Source organism: Chamaea fasciata, unplaced genomic scaffold, assembly GCF_029207755.1.
Source record: "Chamaea fasciata isolate MVZ Bird 193981 ecotype frontalis unplaced genomic scaffold, bChaFas1.0.hap1 SCAF_1, whole genome shotgun sequence".
NCBI lineage: Eukaryota > Metazoa > Chordata > Aves > Passeriformes > Sylviidae > Chamaea > Chamaea fasciata.
Window position 1 is genome coordinate 114,620,741 of NW_027094086.1, and position 19,341 is coordinate 114,640,081.

A 19,341-nucleotide genomic window follows, 5' to 3' on the forward strand; every position below is an offset into this window, starting at 1 on the left:
AAATTTGATATCTGCATAAAATATATCTCAGCAAGTAGGTTGTAACAACTTTTTAAAAAAAGACATGGACCTTGGCAGATTTCCTGCTTTTCTTACACTCATTTCTTCCAGTACTTCCCACATTGTGAAATAACCCTTAATGCTATAAAGACAGTGCAGACTGCAAAAATTTGTCCTAGTGGTTCCAACGGGAGTAATGTGGTCAGAATTTGGCATTCAGCAAAATTTCCATTTCTACATAGGTTTCATTTATTTGTCAGTTTAAAAATAAGACCATATTTTGGCGTGTAACTAGAGCTGCTCCTGCAACTCAAAAGAAATAACACTGCTGGCAAGCCTCAAATCTGTTCCAAGACAAAAAACTGTGTTGGCAGAACTTTTCCTAAGTTCTTTTTGACTAGAGGCAGAATTCAACACCAGCATAAATGGAGAAACTTCAGTGAAAACAGTTGTTACACATTAAGTTTATATAATGCAAATATATTTAGCTGACATGGAATTTAAATTCCGTTGAACCAATTCTGTTTATCTTCTACATGTACATAATAACTTAGCACCAAATTCTATAATCATTCTTCTGTGAATACTCTTTTCCCTCCTACATAAATGGTACTGAGCTATTTACAAAGTACCACAACCATGCCACACATTTTTTTAACGTAAGAGTTATCCAATTAGGATGTGGTGAAATTAAAGCTGCAAGATCTATATTCCTGCATCAATTACAGGCACAGAAGAAAATAACATAAATCTGACATTTCACAACTTCTGAGGGTTTGATTTTGCAACCTACTTTCTAAAATACCTTTTTTGCACGTCATACCCAAGGGTTTTTTTAGAGCATGAATACAGTTAACGAATGTGCAGTGGTGCTTCATCAACACAGATCACAGCAAAATTTGACTCCCAACTCCACTACAGCACAGGCAACAATGAAAGCATTTAAATACCTAGACAAAGATGCCCATGCCCCTTGGATACTCAGGATATAGGTGGTTGGTGGATGGGACAAAGTACTTACAAGGAAACCTGTACTGTTTTAGATTAACTGTTGAAAAAACCTGAACTGAGTTCTTCTTGCCAGAGAGAGGGAGAAGTTACATGACAGTGGTACCAGGCTGCTTCAATCCTCTTGAAGAGAAAGCAATACAAAGCTTAAATATGTCGGTATTTCTAAAGCCAAGTTCTAAGCACAGCTTGCTTACTCTACCCTTAATACAGTTGACTTAACTCTAAACACAGTTGTTTGAGTATTGCATTGAACATCTTCGGTGTTATGCCTTTTTGTCAAACTATGTTTTTTAAAAAAATTTTGTTATACTGTCACTGAAGAAAAAAATGACAAAGAAATGTAGACTGAATTTATTTATCTTCAGGTTCTTAAGAATTAGTATCCAATGCACCACAACTCATGAACTGCTTCAAATAACTCAACTAAGCACATGGAGCAGTGAATCTTTAAAGGTTCACTTCCAGCCCAAACTATCCTATGATTTGCAACATTTGATTGTAAAAGTCAGTCTGCCTACACTTAAGATACCTTTTCAATAAAATATACCACTTTAGATGTCCACTGACTTAAAACAATTCATCAAATGAAAAGAAAGGTAGGAGGTGATGCTAATGTTCAGACCACAAATTAATGCAGTTAATTTGACCACCAATATAATTAATACAATGACCAGATAAGTACAATTAGAACTCCAAATAAACTTAATATGCTTTATATATAAATAAAAAGTAAATAGAATATGAACTAAACTTTAGGTCTGAAATTCCAACCAGCAGTCTCATTGAGAATAAATTACACAAAATTTTCAGCTTAGTGTGCCCAAGAATTGATGTCACAAAAATCATCACATCTTCAGAAGTTTAATGCAAATCATAGGAAGTATAGGAAAACACATTAATCATCTTTTTATTTCCACTGTAGAAAAAATGTACTACAGGTGTTTCAGAAAGACTTGGATTTTCAAAAATAGGTGGTCTCTTTCTTTCCATACATTACCAAGTCTAACAGAGGCACAACTTTATTTAGGCTAAATCATGCCTTATGGGACACACTTAGAAGGAGGAAAGGAGGACATGCAACTGGCATTTGAGACATATTGCCAGTGCAAAGCTGCCAAAAGCACACAGCAGGGAGCATGTTTTGGCTATCCATGAGCAGAATAAGCATGCACTCCTTAACCACTGCCAGCTGGCATTTGTTTCCAAATACAGAATGCTCACTAGGCAGTTTGGAGACTGGACATACTCCTAACCTTAACTATGCTCCCATAAAAGCATGATGCTGAGATACCTCATTAGCCATGCCTGTCTCTTAGCTGACTGCCAAATGAGAAAGTCTGAATGACAAACAAAAAGGGTACAAGTCTCCCTATGCATAAAGAAGCACTTAAAGTATATCCTAACATACTCGAGTGCTTACAGCAAAAGAGATTTTAAGAGTGTCAGAAGAAAATTCTGGCAGAATATGAAAAAGCAGAAACACTGCCACTCTCTATTGTACATAAATAGAAAAAGTGAAATCCAGAGACACAGAGTACCAAGAAAACCTAGCAATGTATAGAAAGAGTGGCTGCCACTGTGATTATAAACTGTACTATCATGTTTAATACAACCTCTAGCACTCCTCACAACAGACGCTCCCTGCTTTATGTGCTGGGGCAGATTTGTGGGTAGAAGATTAATGTCCCCCTCCATCTGTTAATGACTATATAGGTCCCCTGGGCTTTGCACCAAGGGTACTTTGCCCTTAGGATGGAACAAGAAATGGGAATTTGTGTTTGTTAGAACATGTGCTTACTATTTCCAGCCACAGTAGCAATTGCTAGATGTGTATTATTTCAACTTTATCTACCAAAAACATATTTTATCACGGTAGTTCAACTGTGATTCCAAGTAGGTTTTCAAAGAGATCAGTTAAAAGGAGAGCAAACCAACAGGGGGGCACTTTTCACTTTCAAAGTGCTTTCCTGACACACACAGCCTGCATTGGTATTTCCCTGTAAGTGCTCTATTCATTAACTTTTCACTAGAGTTTCAAAGTGACTCCACTTTTTGGATTTCTGGATTTCTTTTTCTCTGTCAGTGACAGCCTGCTGTCATGGACCAAGCAACTCGGAAGGAAGAAATGTACCAGAGACTGCCATGCAAAGGAGAGGGCACTAATTAAAGTCTTCATTTCCTTCAGGCAGTTCTGTGAGTGGATTTTAACTTACCCCTGTTAACTGTACCTTTGCTACTGAGACCCAGAAGCAAGTCAGAAGGAGCTTCACACCATCCTAGTCTTCATGGAGCTAAGCCAGTTTGATATCCTGGAAGAATATAGGGAAAGAACAGTTACAAAATGAAGTTCTGAAGGAATGAGGCAAACGTAGTCATCACCAGCACAATGATACTCCGAGCAAAATCAAGAAGATCTTAACAGTATCTCCAATATCCACAAATAAGAAATCAAAACCAGAGCACTGCTTCACTAAATCCTCTGAAAGTGGTGTCTCAGGTTTGTTCCATGCTTCCTTTCTTCCTTTTCCCCACCCCTATCAGTTGCAACATTGACCTCAATTCCATCTCAAGGAAGAAATAGCTCTCCCTGCCAAAATTCCCTGTGAGCACCAAAGGGAATTCCAGGGGCAGTCAACCATGTTTACATTAACACCAAGCATATTTAATTAACTTCCCTGAGTTTACTCAGCTTAACTTTGGAAAAAGCTGGAACACCTTTGCAGCTGAACCATCAACACAAGAAAATTCTACTCTTTTTTTAAAAAACAGAAATGTGTTTTCAGTACATGACCTCTACCAATCCTTTTGATCCAACTGAGCACTGTTTCTCTCAAACCATTCCTGCCCAACAAGAAAAGCAAAACAAGACTGTAGTCAAGAGGGGGAAAGAAAGAAAAATGGAAAAGAAATTGCTCTGTACTGTCCTTCATCTTCAGCAGAGAATTTCCTGGTCTCAAACACTACCAGAGTGAAGAAACAGCATCCACAAAAGATGATTTTTCCCTCTGTATCAGCAGCAGTACAAAACAATGAGTGTTGGACTAATAAAGTGCTCTGCCTGTCTAGGCCTTAGTACTCATAATATTACTCTGAAAACACTGCTCTACTAGCTTGCCAAATAAGGAAATACAGTAAATCAAAGACACACACCTAATTTTGTTAAAATTAATTGTAAGACACAACCAAAAAAACCAGTCTGATTTGTATACATTTTGTTTTCGTAATGCAGTCTTGTGAGAATCAACAGAGCTGCTCCCAGATTTCTCATCTGAATCTAGTGATATTTGGCCTTTTTCTTATGCTTCCTCAACAAGGCATGCATTTCACCTTTCATTTGAAAATTAAAAGAATCATCTTTTTCTTTAATCTGTGTACAATACAGGAAAACACATTCTGAGTATGATTTAAATACACAGAGCAGGTGAAAGGGATTCAATGCTAATATTTCTTGATTAAGTCATTCTCAGGTCCTCTTGGAAGTCTGACTTAGAGTTGAAAAGCTTGAAACTCAATGCTAAAAAATAATAAAAAATATACAGTTAAGAATATTAAAGACAAAAGCACAAGGGAAGGTAAGGGACAGCAAAGAGCTGCAGTTTCCCTTCCCTTTAGGGAGTTCAAGATAGCGTATCTCCTGACCGATACTCCTTTGAGCAACAGCTTGCTTTCCTTAATGTGCCTCCTCAATTGCCGTCCTGTGGCCTGCACAGGTAGGCAGCCCCTGGAGAGAAAAGCCACTGAAGTCTGTGCATCCTACAGAGCACTGACGGCAGTCATTCAAACTTTTATGCAAGCCCCTTGTACCTCTGCAGAAAGGCTGCTCTCAATCTGGCCTCCAGAGAAAATACAACAACCCAGACTGATAACATCTAGTTACACTGCTGCTGATTAGACATACACTGTCTCTGACAGCCTTTCTGAAAAGCTGAACAGGAGGAGCCTTAAGCCTGAGCCACAGCTAGCATATCTAACTCAAGTACTGGTAAAACACATTTAACGTCAATTGCAAAAAAACCCAAACAAAAATACCAAACAAACAAGTGTATCTGTTTGGGGCAAGAGCAGGGGAGTTACTGTTGCTTATTTGCGGGGAAGGGACAAACGTATCATGTCTGCACACATACATAGACAGATGTATGTCTCACACATGGGTACAGGACAACAAACACAACTTGCTCTCCACTACAGAATTTTCCACTTTGAAAATATAGGCATCAATATATAAAGTTCATGTTATTTCAGTGAGATACCTTTAGAATGAATAATGCTGGCAAGATTGCAATTCACGTAACACAGATATTTGCTCATAACTTACTCAAAGACAAATTGAAGTTTGAAGGCCAAATCTATAGGGATTTCTGGTGACATCACTAAGACCTCACACAGATGCCCGAGACAAGTAGTGTTGGTATTTCGCCCACCTTTGTACCACGTTAGTTATGAGAAATGACAAACAGTCAAACATTATGCCGCAACTGACAACAGTGAGCAACTCTATCAACTGAGAGTACTCTCATCACATCAGGAACAAAGGACATGTGAACAATCAGTCTTAGAGAGCTTGAGTAGCCATTCTGTCAGGAAAAAAAAAAACCCCAACATTTTTTATCAAAGTATAAGAGTAATTTCAAATTTAGTATGTTATATACCTTTTCAGGCTCGTGAAGAACTCACCAGCAGTACCCACAGCCGAGTCCAGCAAAGACTACCACTTGACATGTGTCACATTTATTTGCCAGAGCTATTCTCAACACTCAGCAGCAAGACTGTGACTAGTCAAGGCAGCAGCACTTCGCCTGACAGTTTAAACTTGTTCCTTTGCACGTGCTCTTTATTCATTTTTATTCTAAATTATCTTGGCCATGAGTACTACACAAAGGGTTTCTCTGATCCCACAGACAGCTCTTTCGTCCTAAGAATGTAATTTAAAAGACTATTTAGCATAACTTTTACAACACTTATTTTCTCTGCAAGAAATCTTCTTACAGAATCAGAATAATTTAGGCTGAAAAGGACCTCTAGAGGCCATGTCCTCCAATTCCTAGTCAAAGCAGTGCTGATTTCAAAGTTAGAACAAGTTGTTCAGAGTCTTGTCCAGTCACGTTTCTAAATCTCCAAGGTCAAATCTTGCAAGTTCCACACAGACCTCAGGTCAGAGTTTAACCATTCTGATTGTTAATTCCTTCTTCCTTATGTCCAGTCAGAAGTGCTCCAATTCTATAAGTGACAACTGCACCATCCTTGCTCTGAACACCTCAGAGAAGAGCACTGCTCTCTATTCCAAAACAGCCTATTGGGAAACAGAAGGCAACAAGTCACCTTCATCTTCTAATCTCCAGGCAGGGCAAACCCAGATCCCTCAGGATCTCTCAGTGTGCCGTTTACTCCAGACACCAACTGAAACAAGGCGGCTGCTCCAGGTTAAAACTCTTCAAATGATTTATGAAAATGTAACTAAGCCTTTCACATACCTCACCTTGATCATACAACATTACTTTACAGGTCCCCTGACACAGACAGGACCATGGATACCTTACTTTTTGATCCCAAAGAAAGTTTGGAGGACAACCTCAGTAGAGCAGCAAGCATAAAGGATTTGACAAGATGATGCACTGAGTGGCATCTCAGATCACCTAAACACTCTGGAACAGCACTTTTTTAAGGGTACAAAGAAAAAAAAAATCAACATTTAAAAAAAGTTTAATGTGGTTTAGAATGTAGCTATACAGCTTCCTGCAGTTGACCCCAGAAAAATAAAAGACATGTGATGTGTAACTTCCTTTGACTTTTTTTTTGAACTCTAAATAGAAGCTCCTGCTTTAAAAAGCAGGATTTTTAATCACTTCTGCAATTTTTTTAATATTTCCAAATGGCACCTAATGCTAAAATATTTGCATGTTCCAATTCCATGAGTTAGAACACCTTCTCAAAGAAAAACAGTTTCTAATCATTATTTCGAGATAAGGTGCACTGCATAACTTTGATGAAATGAGTAGTACCCACCCCTCAGCTGACCACGTTAATTCCAAAGCATGTGCAGAGAATCTAGACAGAGGTCAAAACAGATACAAGAAGAAGGATATATAAGAAAAAAATCTGTTACTGTCACTGAGCTACTGAGAGCACACTTCCTTGCATGACAGCACAAAGCATGCCCTCACAGGGCGTGAATCAGGTTTCATTCAGAGACCCAAGGAAGTCAGTTTTCTTTACAACGTCATAGGATGTTCCCCATATGCAAGAATGGGTTTAATAAAGATTTATTATTTATTTAGAGCTTAGCTTTGCTACATATTGCTGGCACAGGGAGAAGCTTTTCATATCTGCCTAGATAAGACCTAAAGCCTCTGGAATCATGATTGCCAAATACTCCAAAAATCAGCAGCCCCAGACCTTAAGATTAAGCTTTCCAAGTTCAAAACCTATCCCCTTAGCAGACACAGCAGTTCCACCCAAAAACAATACTTATTAACACTGAAAAATAGGCATGGAAGTATTTATTTCCAAAAACACACCTGTATATTCATTTGTGCATACTGTTGGCAGGATTGTGCATGTTACACATGTAGCCAACGCTACACGCATCACCTTCAGCAATTTAAGAACAGTAGCAAACACCAGTGTCTGCAATATTCTGCCTTCATGGGAGAAGAACAATGGCAAACACTCCAGAGCTGTCGCATGGTGATGGCACCTCAGTAGTGAGCCCGCTGCAATTCTGGGACAGTGTGAGCACCCAGCCCCACAGTGCCCTCCTGCAACTCCCCACACCAGCCTAGACACAGGGGATAGGTTGTAGAACTGCATGAGAAGTAAAAGAGAAACTAGCGCCCCTCCGGAGAGAGGCCCCTCTCCTGCACCCAGCACAAACACACACATCAGCACAGGACTCAGCTCGGCTCTCAGGTTTTACACATGACCAGGAAAGGTTTTGCCATCACTTGTCTAACAAAAAGAACAAAACCCACTCTATGTGCAAAGCTTTTTAATGCCTCTAAAACTGGCACTTTCACATCTCCAGGTCGGGGGTTTTTCCCCCCTTCATCTTATCCTCTCCATTTAGCCTACATAGAGACCACCTCCAGAGTGCCATGCTAATTAGCAACAGCTTGCACTCTGTATTAAAACTAAAAATAACCCCAAAAATCTAGTGAAAAAGAAAAACTGAATGAGCTCATATGCATTTCATCATTTCAGTAATATTGGTGTATTTTAATTATACTTAAATAATTTTAATTCTGATCTGAGTGGCAGACTAACTATAATTGCTGAAAAATAAAGCTGTAAATTAAATGCAAGATACAGTAGAGTCTATTGCCCTACAGACTTGCTATAAAGTGGTACAAAAATATATATGGCTGTAACCAAAACTAACAATAAGCTCACTGTGTGGGGATAAAATAAAGAGGTGAGCAGTAGAGAAATGTTCAGCTGGTGTAGCAAATAAATCCAAAACCTACAAAGTATAACTTCAACAAACTAAACAAATATTTAATAAAATAAAGTCCTTTTCACTTTCACTAACATGAGTAGCTCCTAAAAATAAGAAAAAAACACATTCCTTACAGGTAAGTGTTTTTCCTATAAATTTTCTATATTTCCTGTACTTTGTTTGGCATTTTCACAATGGGCCTTATTCTGTTTCCTTATGTCTGTACTTCCTATATGTTCAGCATTCACCAATCTACCTACCGTGAATACAAACTAAACTACAGATTACAGAAAATGAGAAGTTCAATGACTCTTCCAGGCTTAAAGATTTCCCAGTACTGTAGCAAACAGAATACTGCACATTGCTTTGTGGGAGGGAAATATGATTTAACTGACATTTCATTAGTGTCTTGGGAGTCAAAGACCATCTCCTATAATATTGAATATTTAATTAGAACACAACCTACAAATAAGAAAATATTGGACATAATTTTTTCCCCAGTATCTTGTCTAAGCTGTAACAATAGTTTGCACTTGCAATATTCACTGCAGTAGACTCCATTATTATAATTAAGATCAGCTAAGCTGTTTTAGGGAGTTTCAATAGCTACTGTCTCCTAATAGATAAACAAGAGAGAGTCAATGATATTGAAAGACAACAGATTCAGTGCAGATAACTTACAGAGTTCAATACCACAAAATATTACTGAAACAACAGGTTATTAACCAGGCAAGATATTAAAGCCTTGTGCATAAAGTAACTGCTAGCTGAGAAGGGTTACAAAAACTTCCACCACAACAAAAAGCACTCTCTAACTGCTCATAACAGCTGGGTGACAATGGCTGGACTTTGCACTGTATCCCACTGAGGAGCGGCAGCTGTTTTTATTATTGTTTGTATCACCTACCAGGAGAATCTCACCCTGGGGTGCAAAGTAATGGAAAACTAATCTTTGTCTTGAAAATACCTGTACCTCTTGTGGGAAACACCAGTACTTGCACGGATCTGTTTGAACCTGCTAGCTGCTCTAATTTTACACGTGTAAATCCACACAAGTCAACAGGAACTTAGTTTATGCTACCTACCCACCATATCCATACCGACAGAAGTGTGAAAATGGATGATCCCTTTCAGGCACACCTGGCTCAAACTCCTACTGTACACACCTACAGACACTCATAGTTAGGAATTTGCTGCAATAATTCATTTATTTCTACAGAAATGGGGATATGTGAGAACACTGAGCCTTCTACACCTCGCCCACACTAGAGACCCACTACCCCCAAAACAAGCTCTATCAATAAATCCCTTTTACTACTGACAGAGGCAAAATTACCTCAGCAGAAAATGAAAAAGCAGTCCTTGATGGTGCCACTCCTTCTACCTAGAGGGAACCCAATTTTCATGTGTAACAGAGACACTTTAGCATAATGCTATTCGGGTGAATTAGCCTGAAAATGCAAGAGGACTGCAAGACCTCTGCAAGAAGGTGCAAAAGAGGCGCAAAGTACCCCAAAGTGCAACCATCTGCGGTGGAGCCACTTAGCATTCTTAGCAAGCAAACTTAGTCACAACATAATGACAGCCCATGTTGATACACTCTCATTTACTAACACTGTGACACTACTATACAAGGACAAATCCTGCAACCCTTCATCTAGCAAAGTACGTTTCGCTGGAAGCTGACCCACATAAAAAGCTGAGGATCAACCTTCTCTGATCATTAAAACAGACACAGACAGATGCTGACACAACAAGCTCTTACCCAGAGCTCGGTTCATAAAGGAATGATTTAATTAATATTTCAAATCAAAACAAACCTTCTTGGTTAAAAACAATGCACATGCTAACTCCTGATGCTCTTATTTTAAGAGCAATGGTTTTTTATTCAGTTTTGCTTCCAGCTCTTCCCAAATGACATAACCAGAACTACAAACAAGTGATGTCCACATAGCAACTTCTACCACAATGACACAACTGATCTAAATTTACACTGACACCACTTTACCTTAAATCAGCTTCTCCCACATGCTCAGGCTTTTGCACTAGGTATCCAATTCCTTCAGTCAGCCTTAGCACAATATATAATTAACCTATGCTTGCTAAACTTCCACATGAGAACTCCTCCAAGAGAAAGAGACGAAGAGCAGTGTCAGTGAATTTCCTTTCCTTGGACTGCTGCTGTACTGTCCTGGTGGGCATCTTTCAGATCTAGCACAGTCCTTGGACAATAATATTTTGTATTGCTCCATTAACTACTTTGTTTTCAGAGTCCATGCTATTGTTCCCGTCTCTCTTCAAAGCATAAAGTTAGACCGCGTTTATTGCCAGTAATTCAGCCCTTCATATTTTGTTACACACAGCTTGCCTAAACGCTGCTAAAAGCACGTCTCAGCCAAAGACAAAATATCAACACTATCCAAACCAGCAAAATTCTGCCACAGATCCAAACGACCATACTGTCAGTCTACGTACAAACCACAGTGTGCCACTAGAAAACAGCAGAAATGCATAAAGAGCATCCCCATTACCTTCTTGCATCAACGCCTGTGACACGCACGCACACTGGCGAGTCTTCTGTATTTGCTAACCATGGATCACTGCCTGGCAGGCAGCAGAAGGGATCCAGCAGACCCCCACACCGCCAGCCTCACTCACCCAGAAGTAATTCCTGCTCCAGCCGCACAGCCACCGCGTCCCAACCATATCCTCCGGCGAGGAGAGGAGCAGCAAAACTGAACTTTCACTCCCAAAAGGCGCAGGACAGCCGCCTTGCACGCCTGCCCGGCCGCTGCCCGAGTTGCCGGGGCACAGAACTAGCGGGAGGTGAAGCGCGCAGCCGGCTGAAGGACGGGCACCGCGGCTCTCCCTGCGCAGGAATCTCACTCACAAGGCGCGCATCGCTGGGGCTCTGCTCTCGCACACCGAGCCACTCAGCGCAGCAAGCGTAGCAGAGACCCATTACCTTGTTTTAACCATATCTGTAAACATCAAGTTTTAGGAGGGTTGGGTTGTTTGGTTTTGGGGGGTTTTTCTGGTTTTTGGGGGGGTTTTTTTCAATTTTTCCGCCAAAACAGCCGTTCATTCAGGCCAACGGCGCCCAGTAGGAGAGCAGCCGCAGCGGCGGAGCGGGTGCCGGGCTGACAGGGTCCCGAGCACAGCCCGGAGCTCCATGCTTCCAAACCAGCCCCCGACGCGCCTCGGGAGCGCTTTTGTCTGCGGAAGAGAAGGCACGGAGCGCCCGGGCGCTGCCGCCACATCACCGCGCTCACGGGCTGCAGCCCAAAATAGCGCCCGCGCCTCTCATCCCGCCGGGCAGCGAGCGGGAGGAAGCGCCCGGTGCCCCGCGCTGACCCGCTCCGAGTTGGCTCGGGGGCAGCGCGGCCCCGCGCGGGGGGCACGGACGGGCGCGGAGGGCGCCGCGGGGGGAGCGCCGCGCCAGCCGGGACCGCCAGGGCACAGCCGGCAGCGCGCCCCGCTCCCCTCCCGCCTCTCCCCGCGCCGAACGCGGCACGGCAGGCAAGGAACCAGCCTCCCACCACCTTCCCCTCCAGCCGCCGGCGGCCCCGCTTTACCTCGGCAACCTCCCGCTCCCGCCGCCGCCCCGCCAGTGCCGCCGACAGCGGCGGCGGCAGCCCCGGACCCCCCGCCCCGCCCCGTCCCGCCCCCTGGCGGGGCCGCGGGGGCTCGCGCGCCCCCTTGCCGCGCGCGGGGCCCGGGGGGCGTGGGGCGATTCCCGCCCGCGCGGGCCGGGAGGCGGGAGAGGGGATCCCTGGGCGCGCTTCCCGCTCGGGAGCTCCGCGGGGGCGCCGCGGCGGGGGGCAGGTGCGGGGCGGGACGGGGCACGGAGGCGCCCCAGGACTCGCCCCGCTGGTCCCCGGACGCTGTCAGGCGCTTCCCGCATCCAGCGCGGTCCCGCCCGGTGGGAGCAGTCGTACGCCCGTCCCTCCTTCCGCCCAGCGCAAGGGACCGGGGCACGGGATGGGCTTACCCCCTCCCGCCTACCTCTCATCCCACGAGTGCTCTGCATTTTGACTGCTCTGCCCGCAGCCTCTGGATATAGTTTTCCTTCCATCAGACTCTCAGCGCGGCCCCCGCTTGTCACACTTTTGGTACCGATGTGCCTCCTCTCGCCCCGACGGCTGCAGTCTCTCCATGCCTTTTGCAGGTGTGTGGGTCCGACGGGGAGCGGAGCATGCAGTGAGGAATCTTAAGAATTCCTGCTAGGCAAGAAATCCCAAAAGAGGGAGAAAAGATGTGATGGTGCTCAGGTGGGCAACGGGCTCCAAACCTTCCATCCCAGCAGCACAGGAACTGATTGGGCCTTCGGCGTCGTCTCAGCTGCTGTTCATCTCAGCTTAGAGACTGCAAAGTCTTCAAGAGTTAAAACAGGCAAAAATACCCTCTATTCAGATTTTTGACAGCTGTAATGAGCGCAAGGAAGAATTATGTAAACATTATTAAGTGTTAATAAACACATGTCAGCATTAGGCACTCTTGTGTAGAAATGTTGGTAAAAGCCACAGTGAAAGCTTTATTCATAATGTCTTTTTAACTTTATGTAGCTGGTGTAATAGGCCCTGTGCATTGCTGTTGCCTCGACGTAAAATCATTACCCAGTAATGGATGAGCCAGTTTGGAAGGAGTGCCACTGGGATACTGCACACTTTCATTCAAAGATGCTATGTATTAGAGGAAGTAGCAGGAGACCTGCCAACTTTCCCAATTTAATTATTAAACTGTCAGTTCCTGACTCCTTGTTTCAACTTCCTGAGGCAACATCTGGCTGTAATAACAAAAATAAATAAATAAAATAAAATTTGATCATTCACTCAGCAGCATTCTCTTTGCAATGTCCTTTTTACAGCAACTTTTATGAAAAGCTCAATATGGGGGATCCAGACCCGTCATCTCTCTGAACTACCCAAAAGCAAAGACAAGAACAGTTTCAGCTGTGATCCTCAAGGCAAAGATGTGCAGAAGGCTATATCATATACTTGAGCCTTTTTTTCAACGAGTCTGGTGGTGTTCATTTTAATCTTCCTAATCCTTCTTTTATTCATAAGAACATCAGCGGGCTTTTTTCACTGCATGAATCTGCATGATATGACTTCGGGAGATAAAAAAAAAATCTTTTGCAAGCCAAGAATTTTTGCATTTTCATCAAACATTGCTTCAAAAGGGTAAAGTTGGTTTCAAGAAAAAAAAAAACATAAAGGATATCAGATTTAAATGCTACCAAATGTGAACAAAACAGTGAAGAGAAGTTTTAAAATATCTGAGACTGTCTTCACGTGTTCTCTGGATCTGTTTCATATGATGTGACAGCTTCAGCTCGTGATTCGTTATTGCAGTGGCTTTTGGAACTGAATGCCTCTTTTTTTCATATCCTCACTCAAACACACGCACACGCTTACAAAAATATGTATCTATATATGTACACATGCACACAGAAAGACAAATACAGAGTGACTCAGCTCTGCATTCTACTTGCTTAATCAGTTTCAAATCTTCAGTACTGTTCCCTTGCCTTATCTAAAATGCCTAAGGCCACCTTTCCCACATTGCTTATTTCAGTGCTGGGGTACAGAGCCTTTGACAAAGCTGGGCCATCTACGCTGCCTTCTGTGGGTCACCCTCTCCTAAAAGCCTTTCTGCAGGTCAGGAGGTCAGCCCTTCCATTAATCACACGGCAGCTTGGGATTCAGCACTCACCCTGCACACTAGTCCTAAGGAAGCCTCAAAGATCTTTTTCCTGGTGGTCACTTGGAGCTAAGGAAGGAAATGAAGATCTGGAGGCAGAGGTCGTGCAAGCCCAAACCACAGCAAGGTGGTATCAGGAATGCTGTGTGGTGACCACCATTGCCCACGCACTGCACAGTGATTTGGTCTGCCCTGTGCTGTGAACAGAGAGCAGTTGTAGCAACTCTGCTGGTAAGTACTACTTGGGCAAGTATGACAGCAGTGCCTAATTCAGTACCTCCAAGTATAACTCTTCCCCTAGTGCTCCCAGAGAAAGCACTCCTGATTTTTTCCCTTCCGTCAAGAAGTCAGGTAGACAGATGAGAAAAGTCTGAAGTCAATGTTGCCGTCTTTTGCACTTCTGTCAGATACTTAACATTAGGTCCTTGGTTTTCTTCCTCAGGAGTTTCCTTCTTCTCACAGCTTGTAGTAACTTCTGGAACATTTTATTGATTTCTTAGCTGCTCTCCACTGGAACTCCTCATAATTCCTTGCTTCCTAAGGCTTCCTTGGGTACTTTTCCGGTTGTATCCCCCAGTTCAAGCAGCAGAAAATCTAACTATCCTGTTAAGTAGGGCAGCCTTTCTTAAATTGTCGAAAGAATTCTGGATAATCCTTTCATACCTGTCTCCCATCTTCAAGTGAAATGACTATGCCTCTTAAGTTGTCATAGGATGGAATTGAATACTTTATATAAATTCTATTCAAGATTCTCCTGTTTTCCCTACAGTTCATGACAGATCAGTCAGACTCTTCCTTTAGACTGTAAAGAAGAAAGAAAATAGAGGGGAGAGTGTTCAAAGTGGATTTTCTGATCAAATTCTATTGAACATTTTTTCTACTGTTTGCAAATTCCCAGGCCTATGGCTCAGAATTATTTTTAGAAAAGCCACCTGGGATTAAAAAAAAAAAAAAAAAAGGAAACAAATCCTCAAAACAAAACGTTTCAAAATGCTCTGAACCAAAGCAATCTGTCCAAGATAGCAAAGACTATTCTGTGACCAGAAGTGGCTTTGAAAACTTCCATAGGAAGAAGAATTTCTACTATAAGAAGGAAAATTTGTACCTCTGTACATTAAGGAGTCTATCATCAATTTCCATACTTTTTGCTCAGAAGATCCTGTTACAACTTCTGTACTGAATATTAATTCAGAAATAAAGAGGAAACTGCAAAAAATGAGCAACCCTTCATGAAATGAAGGTCAAAGAACAGTTTAACACAGACAATTTCACAATCTGTTGGAGAAGGTCAATAGCATGATGGATAAGACTACAGCAGATGTATTTGTATATTTACAAATGTGAAAGCAGAAATTAGGATCTTATTAAAAGTAGCAGCTGTTAATTGCCAGCCTCACATATAGACACATGCTTAGAGAGACTGTTAATTAACTGAGCGAAAAACTAGAGGAGTTTCAGCTCTGAGTTACTGCCATGGCCTTAAGAAGTTTGGTGAGAGACTGATTCTCAGGTGGATCCCAAGCTGGATAATATTTGTTGGCTATATGGAGGCAAGGATGTCTATCTGAAACAGAATTGTCTATGCATAAGGATGTGCTGATCCACTAGGGTCAGCATCAGCAACTATTAAAACAAGCTGACATAAAGAGCCTCCCAGATATCTGTTTTCATATAGTCTGGAGACATCAGCTCGTATAAAACTGCAAAATACTTGAGACTCAGAACCTAAAATTGCTTTCCTTAATGAAAAGCTTTCTTTACTGAAAAGGAAGAAAAAATACCCTGCAGGATTTGAAACCTCAGCCAGCAGACAAGAAATCCAAAATCCTACTAAGCTTGGGGCACACTTACATGAACATTTGTTGCAACAGCCAGCACTTACCTAAGGACATGATAAAAATCCCAAGGTGTTAATAATAATAACAACTTACTCCCTAGCAATATTCATAGGTTGTTTGTGGGGATTTTTTTCTGCAAGATACTGGCAGGAAGGAACATGGAGTCTGTGCACAGAATTTAGGGCATTAATTTTGTGTCTGCCATGCTTACTAGGTAACAGAGATGATACTTTACCTTTAGAGATGAAAAATAAAGCTGTGGTGCACTCAGACCATCATGCAATAATAACTGATGGTGGCAGCTGAGATTATAGGAGCATCTGCAGCTACAAATACTCAGCTGGGACTACTTTAGGCTTCTGTGTATCATCTGGTCTTCTATTATCTCCTTGGGAATTAAACTAAGCAACACATGGGTGCCATGATTTCTGAACACTTGATAAAGGAAGTAAAAAATAAAGCTAATGAAAAATCCAACCAGTATAACTGATACTCTAAAACCTCCTTTACTGAGCCTGGTAATGACTTAACAAGTGCATGCATAAAAGACAAAGAGCAAAGGTGTTAGAACAGCTAACCCATTTGTTACCTGAGAGTTCTCTTCAATGGTAATGAGAAGACTGGGAGAGAGAATCTGGGGCATTGTGTTCAAAGAACAGCACTTCCAGGTCGTCCTAGGGATGGATTGGCAGGGAGTATCAGGTTGCAAGTGTACTGATAAGACAACGTGAAGAACATGGGAGGATCATTTGGTGGGAGTAAAAAAAGGTTGGAAAGGTCTCTAAAGAATTAGGAGGTAAAGTTTCAGAAAGCAATGTCAGTTTGTAAGAAATCATGTCACTTTGGCATATAATCAGTGACAGTAAGATGGAACCCTGATTACAGGGAAGAAGTATTGGGTAAAAGAATTGTTACAAATACAGAGATAAATTTAGAGATCTGGTTAAAGTACTTAGTGGACTTAGCTACTAAGGAGAAACTCAACTTGGATGGAGATAGAACAAAAATGTAAGTTAAGGAAAGACAGAGGTCTAACTCAAGCTGTATTTGTATTTCTGGATTTGTTCTATACACTTTTGATAATGTGTCATCCCTCCAAGATTTCTGCTAGATTTTCTCTTGAGGGAAATTATGCATCTAGCAGCAGATCAGTGTTATTTGAAGATCTGAAATTAACAGTGAACCCAAGTATTGGACTGTAGAAGTGAAGTATTTCAGTCTTCCAGAGGTCTTTACGGCTCATCCACCGTCAGTACAGAATTCACAGAGCACATGGATTATTCTGCCTGCTACTTTACAAAGCACCATCAGAAAGATGTTACCAGAAGTAATGAGCACAAAGGAGTCTTGCTGCTAGTATGTAACAGCACGGTGAGCTCCAGGAGAGGGTTTGGAGCCCAGCCACCAAGGGAAGAAGGAGCAGGGACAGTTGCAGGTATGCTGGTGAAACATCACGTCGCAGTTTGGTTCTGCAGGCTGCGTGTTCCGGCAGAGGAATCCGAATGGCTGCCATAAGTCAAAGCCTTAGACATCTTCAGACAAGTATGAGCTAGTGTCTGTCCTGCAAGTAATGGAGGGGATGTACTCTGTAAATCACATCAGTGATCCAAGCTTAGAGTTCTGATCAGAGAAGAACAACAAATCTGTGTTACAAAGGTCCCTGTGTCATCTTCTTAAGTAATACCACTCAGCCCTCAACAATCCAGTACTGTTCTGATAAAATTATTTTTGGATTCATGATTCCTGAGATACTTTCCTATTTATCAAAAACTGGCAAGGACTTCTGCCCCTGCACAGGTGCCAGATGCAAAAGAATTTTATGCCAGGGACCTGAGGTAATATTTCAAAAAACAGACCAGTATACAAGTCAAATGCATTCAATAATAATAATTAGTTACAATAATAGTTACAGTAGTGCAAGCAAATAGTGGAAGACTGAATCTAGAAGAGAACATAGAAAATTTGAAGTTTTCAGAATAGCACATGCCCAACTACTGGCCCTGGCCCGTAAGTTGCATCCTCTCTATTGGTCTATAATTGTGGTCCATCTACATTGAGAATAATTACAGCATTCAAAATCTTGGTAGATGATGAGCTTCCTGGTTTTCTAGGAGTTTTTACAATATTTGAATTTGTGTTGCTGGTTAAAAATCTTGTAAAATTCAAGACATAAACAGCTGTAATAATCACTGCAAGCAGTCACAGGGATAGTATGTGTGTGTCAATAAATATATTTTTATGTTATAATAACAATAATATTTATTTCTAGCAGCACATGTAGAAGTTCTTGTTTGCAGTATCTTAACATACTTCTCCCTGGCTCTATTTTCTGAATTCAGCCTCTAGGGCAGATGTTCTGTCCTACAATTACTTCTGAAATTATATTCGTATAGTCTAAGTCCCAAGTAAATAGTGTGGAGTACAGTATGGAAGGGTTGTTTTAGGTGACTTATTCTAATTGTTGCTTCTTACAGTCTTTTACAAATTGCTTGCTTCATGGGTGCATATATTGCACCTACCTTCCCCAGGAACTTACATGTCAGCAACAAATATCTCGTAATAGGGAATCAAGAGTGGCAATTGAACCCACATTCTTTTGTTCTTCAATGTTACCTTGGACATGTGGCAAGTGGGTAACAAGGCTGAAGGAAAGATCAACAGGTGCTCAACTGGTAAAAATACCACAGGTCCATTACTGCTGTAAGCTGTGGATTCATAACAGGATCTGCTCGAGGTTTGTAAGCAGTCCTGAAGACACGGCTGAGCCACAGGCACACTCCATGGACTGAAACCTAGGATCCTGATCTCCCTCTGGAGAGGTGTGTGCGGATTAGGAAAGATACCCTAGGGCATCTCATATCATCACTCAACACCTACATCACAGCAAGCCTTTGGAGTCTCCAACTCAGAGTCAGTTTTTACACAAAATATCTAGATGCATTCCAGCCTTTTTTTTTCCAAAGGGTCACATTGAATCTTAAGTATTTCATTCTTTTCTGCTTATCTGGAAATAATTATCTCCAAAACAATGCAAACAAGTTAGCAAACAAACAAGAATACCACTAGGGTGTTTGTAATTGAGACCTTAGGCATAATTGCTTATCTGTGGAGGATAAACTACAGCTATTTATCTATGTTAACCTTTGACTACTTTTTTAGTCACATGGAACAGCTTATTAAACAAGAAAGGGTGATGTATAGAGGTAACAGCTACTCTGAGGAGGTTTGCAAAATCGTGCTGCCACTGTTTCATTCAGCCCAATGAGGTCAGAGCCTTCTAATTAAATTCAGTGAGTTCAGCCTTCAGTCTGCACTCTCAGTTCTCATAAACACAGTTGATATTTGTTATTGTTTATA

General features: G+C 41.8%; 1 protein-coding gene across 3 annotated transcripts in view; it reads right to left on the reverse strand.

The window, feature by feature from the left end:
• RARB (retinoic acid receptor beta) overlaps window positions 1-12,094 on the reverse strand; it is a 321,133-nt gene extending 309,039 nt beyond the window's left edge. For 2 of the 3 annotated variants that reach the window (XM_066194325.1, XM_066194353.1), the window contains exons 1-2: window positions 12,019-12,094; window positions 3,225-3,320 (exon numbers count right to left, since the gene is read on the reverse strand). The gene's annotated coding sequence lies outside the window, so the exon portion shown is untranslated. The remainder of the gene's footprint in view (window positions 1-3,224; window positions 3,321-12,018) is intronic. The other variant, XM_066194334.1, reaches the window with a different exon arrangement.
• Between the last annotated feature and the right edge of the window lie 7,247 nt (window positions 12,095-19,341).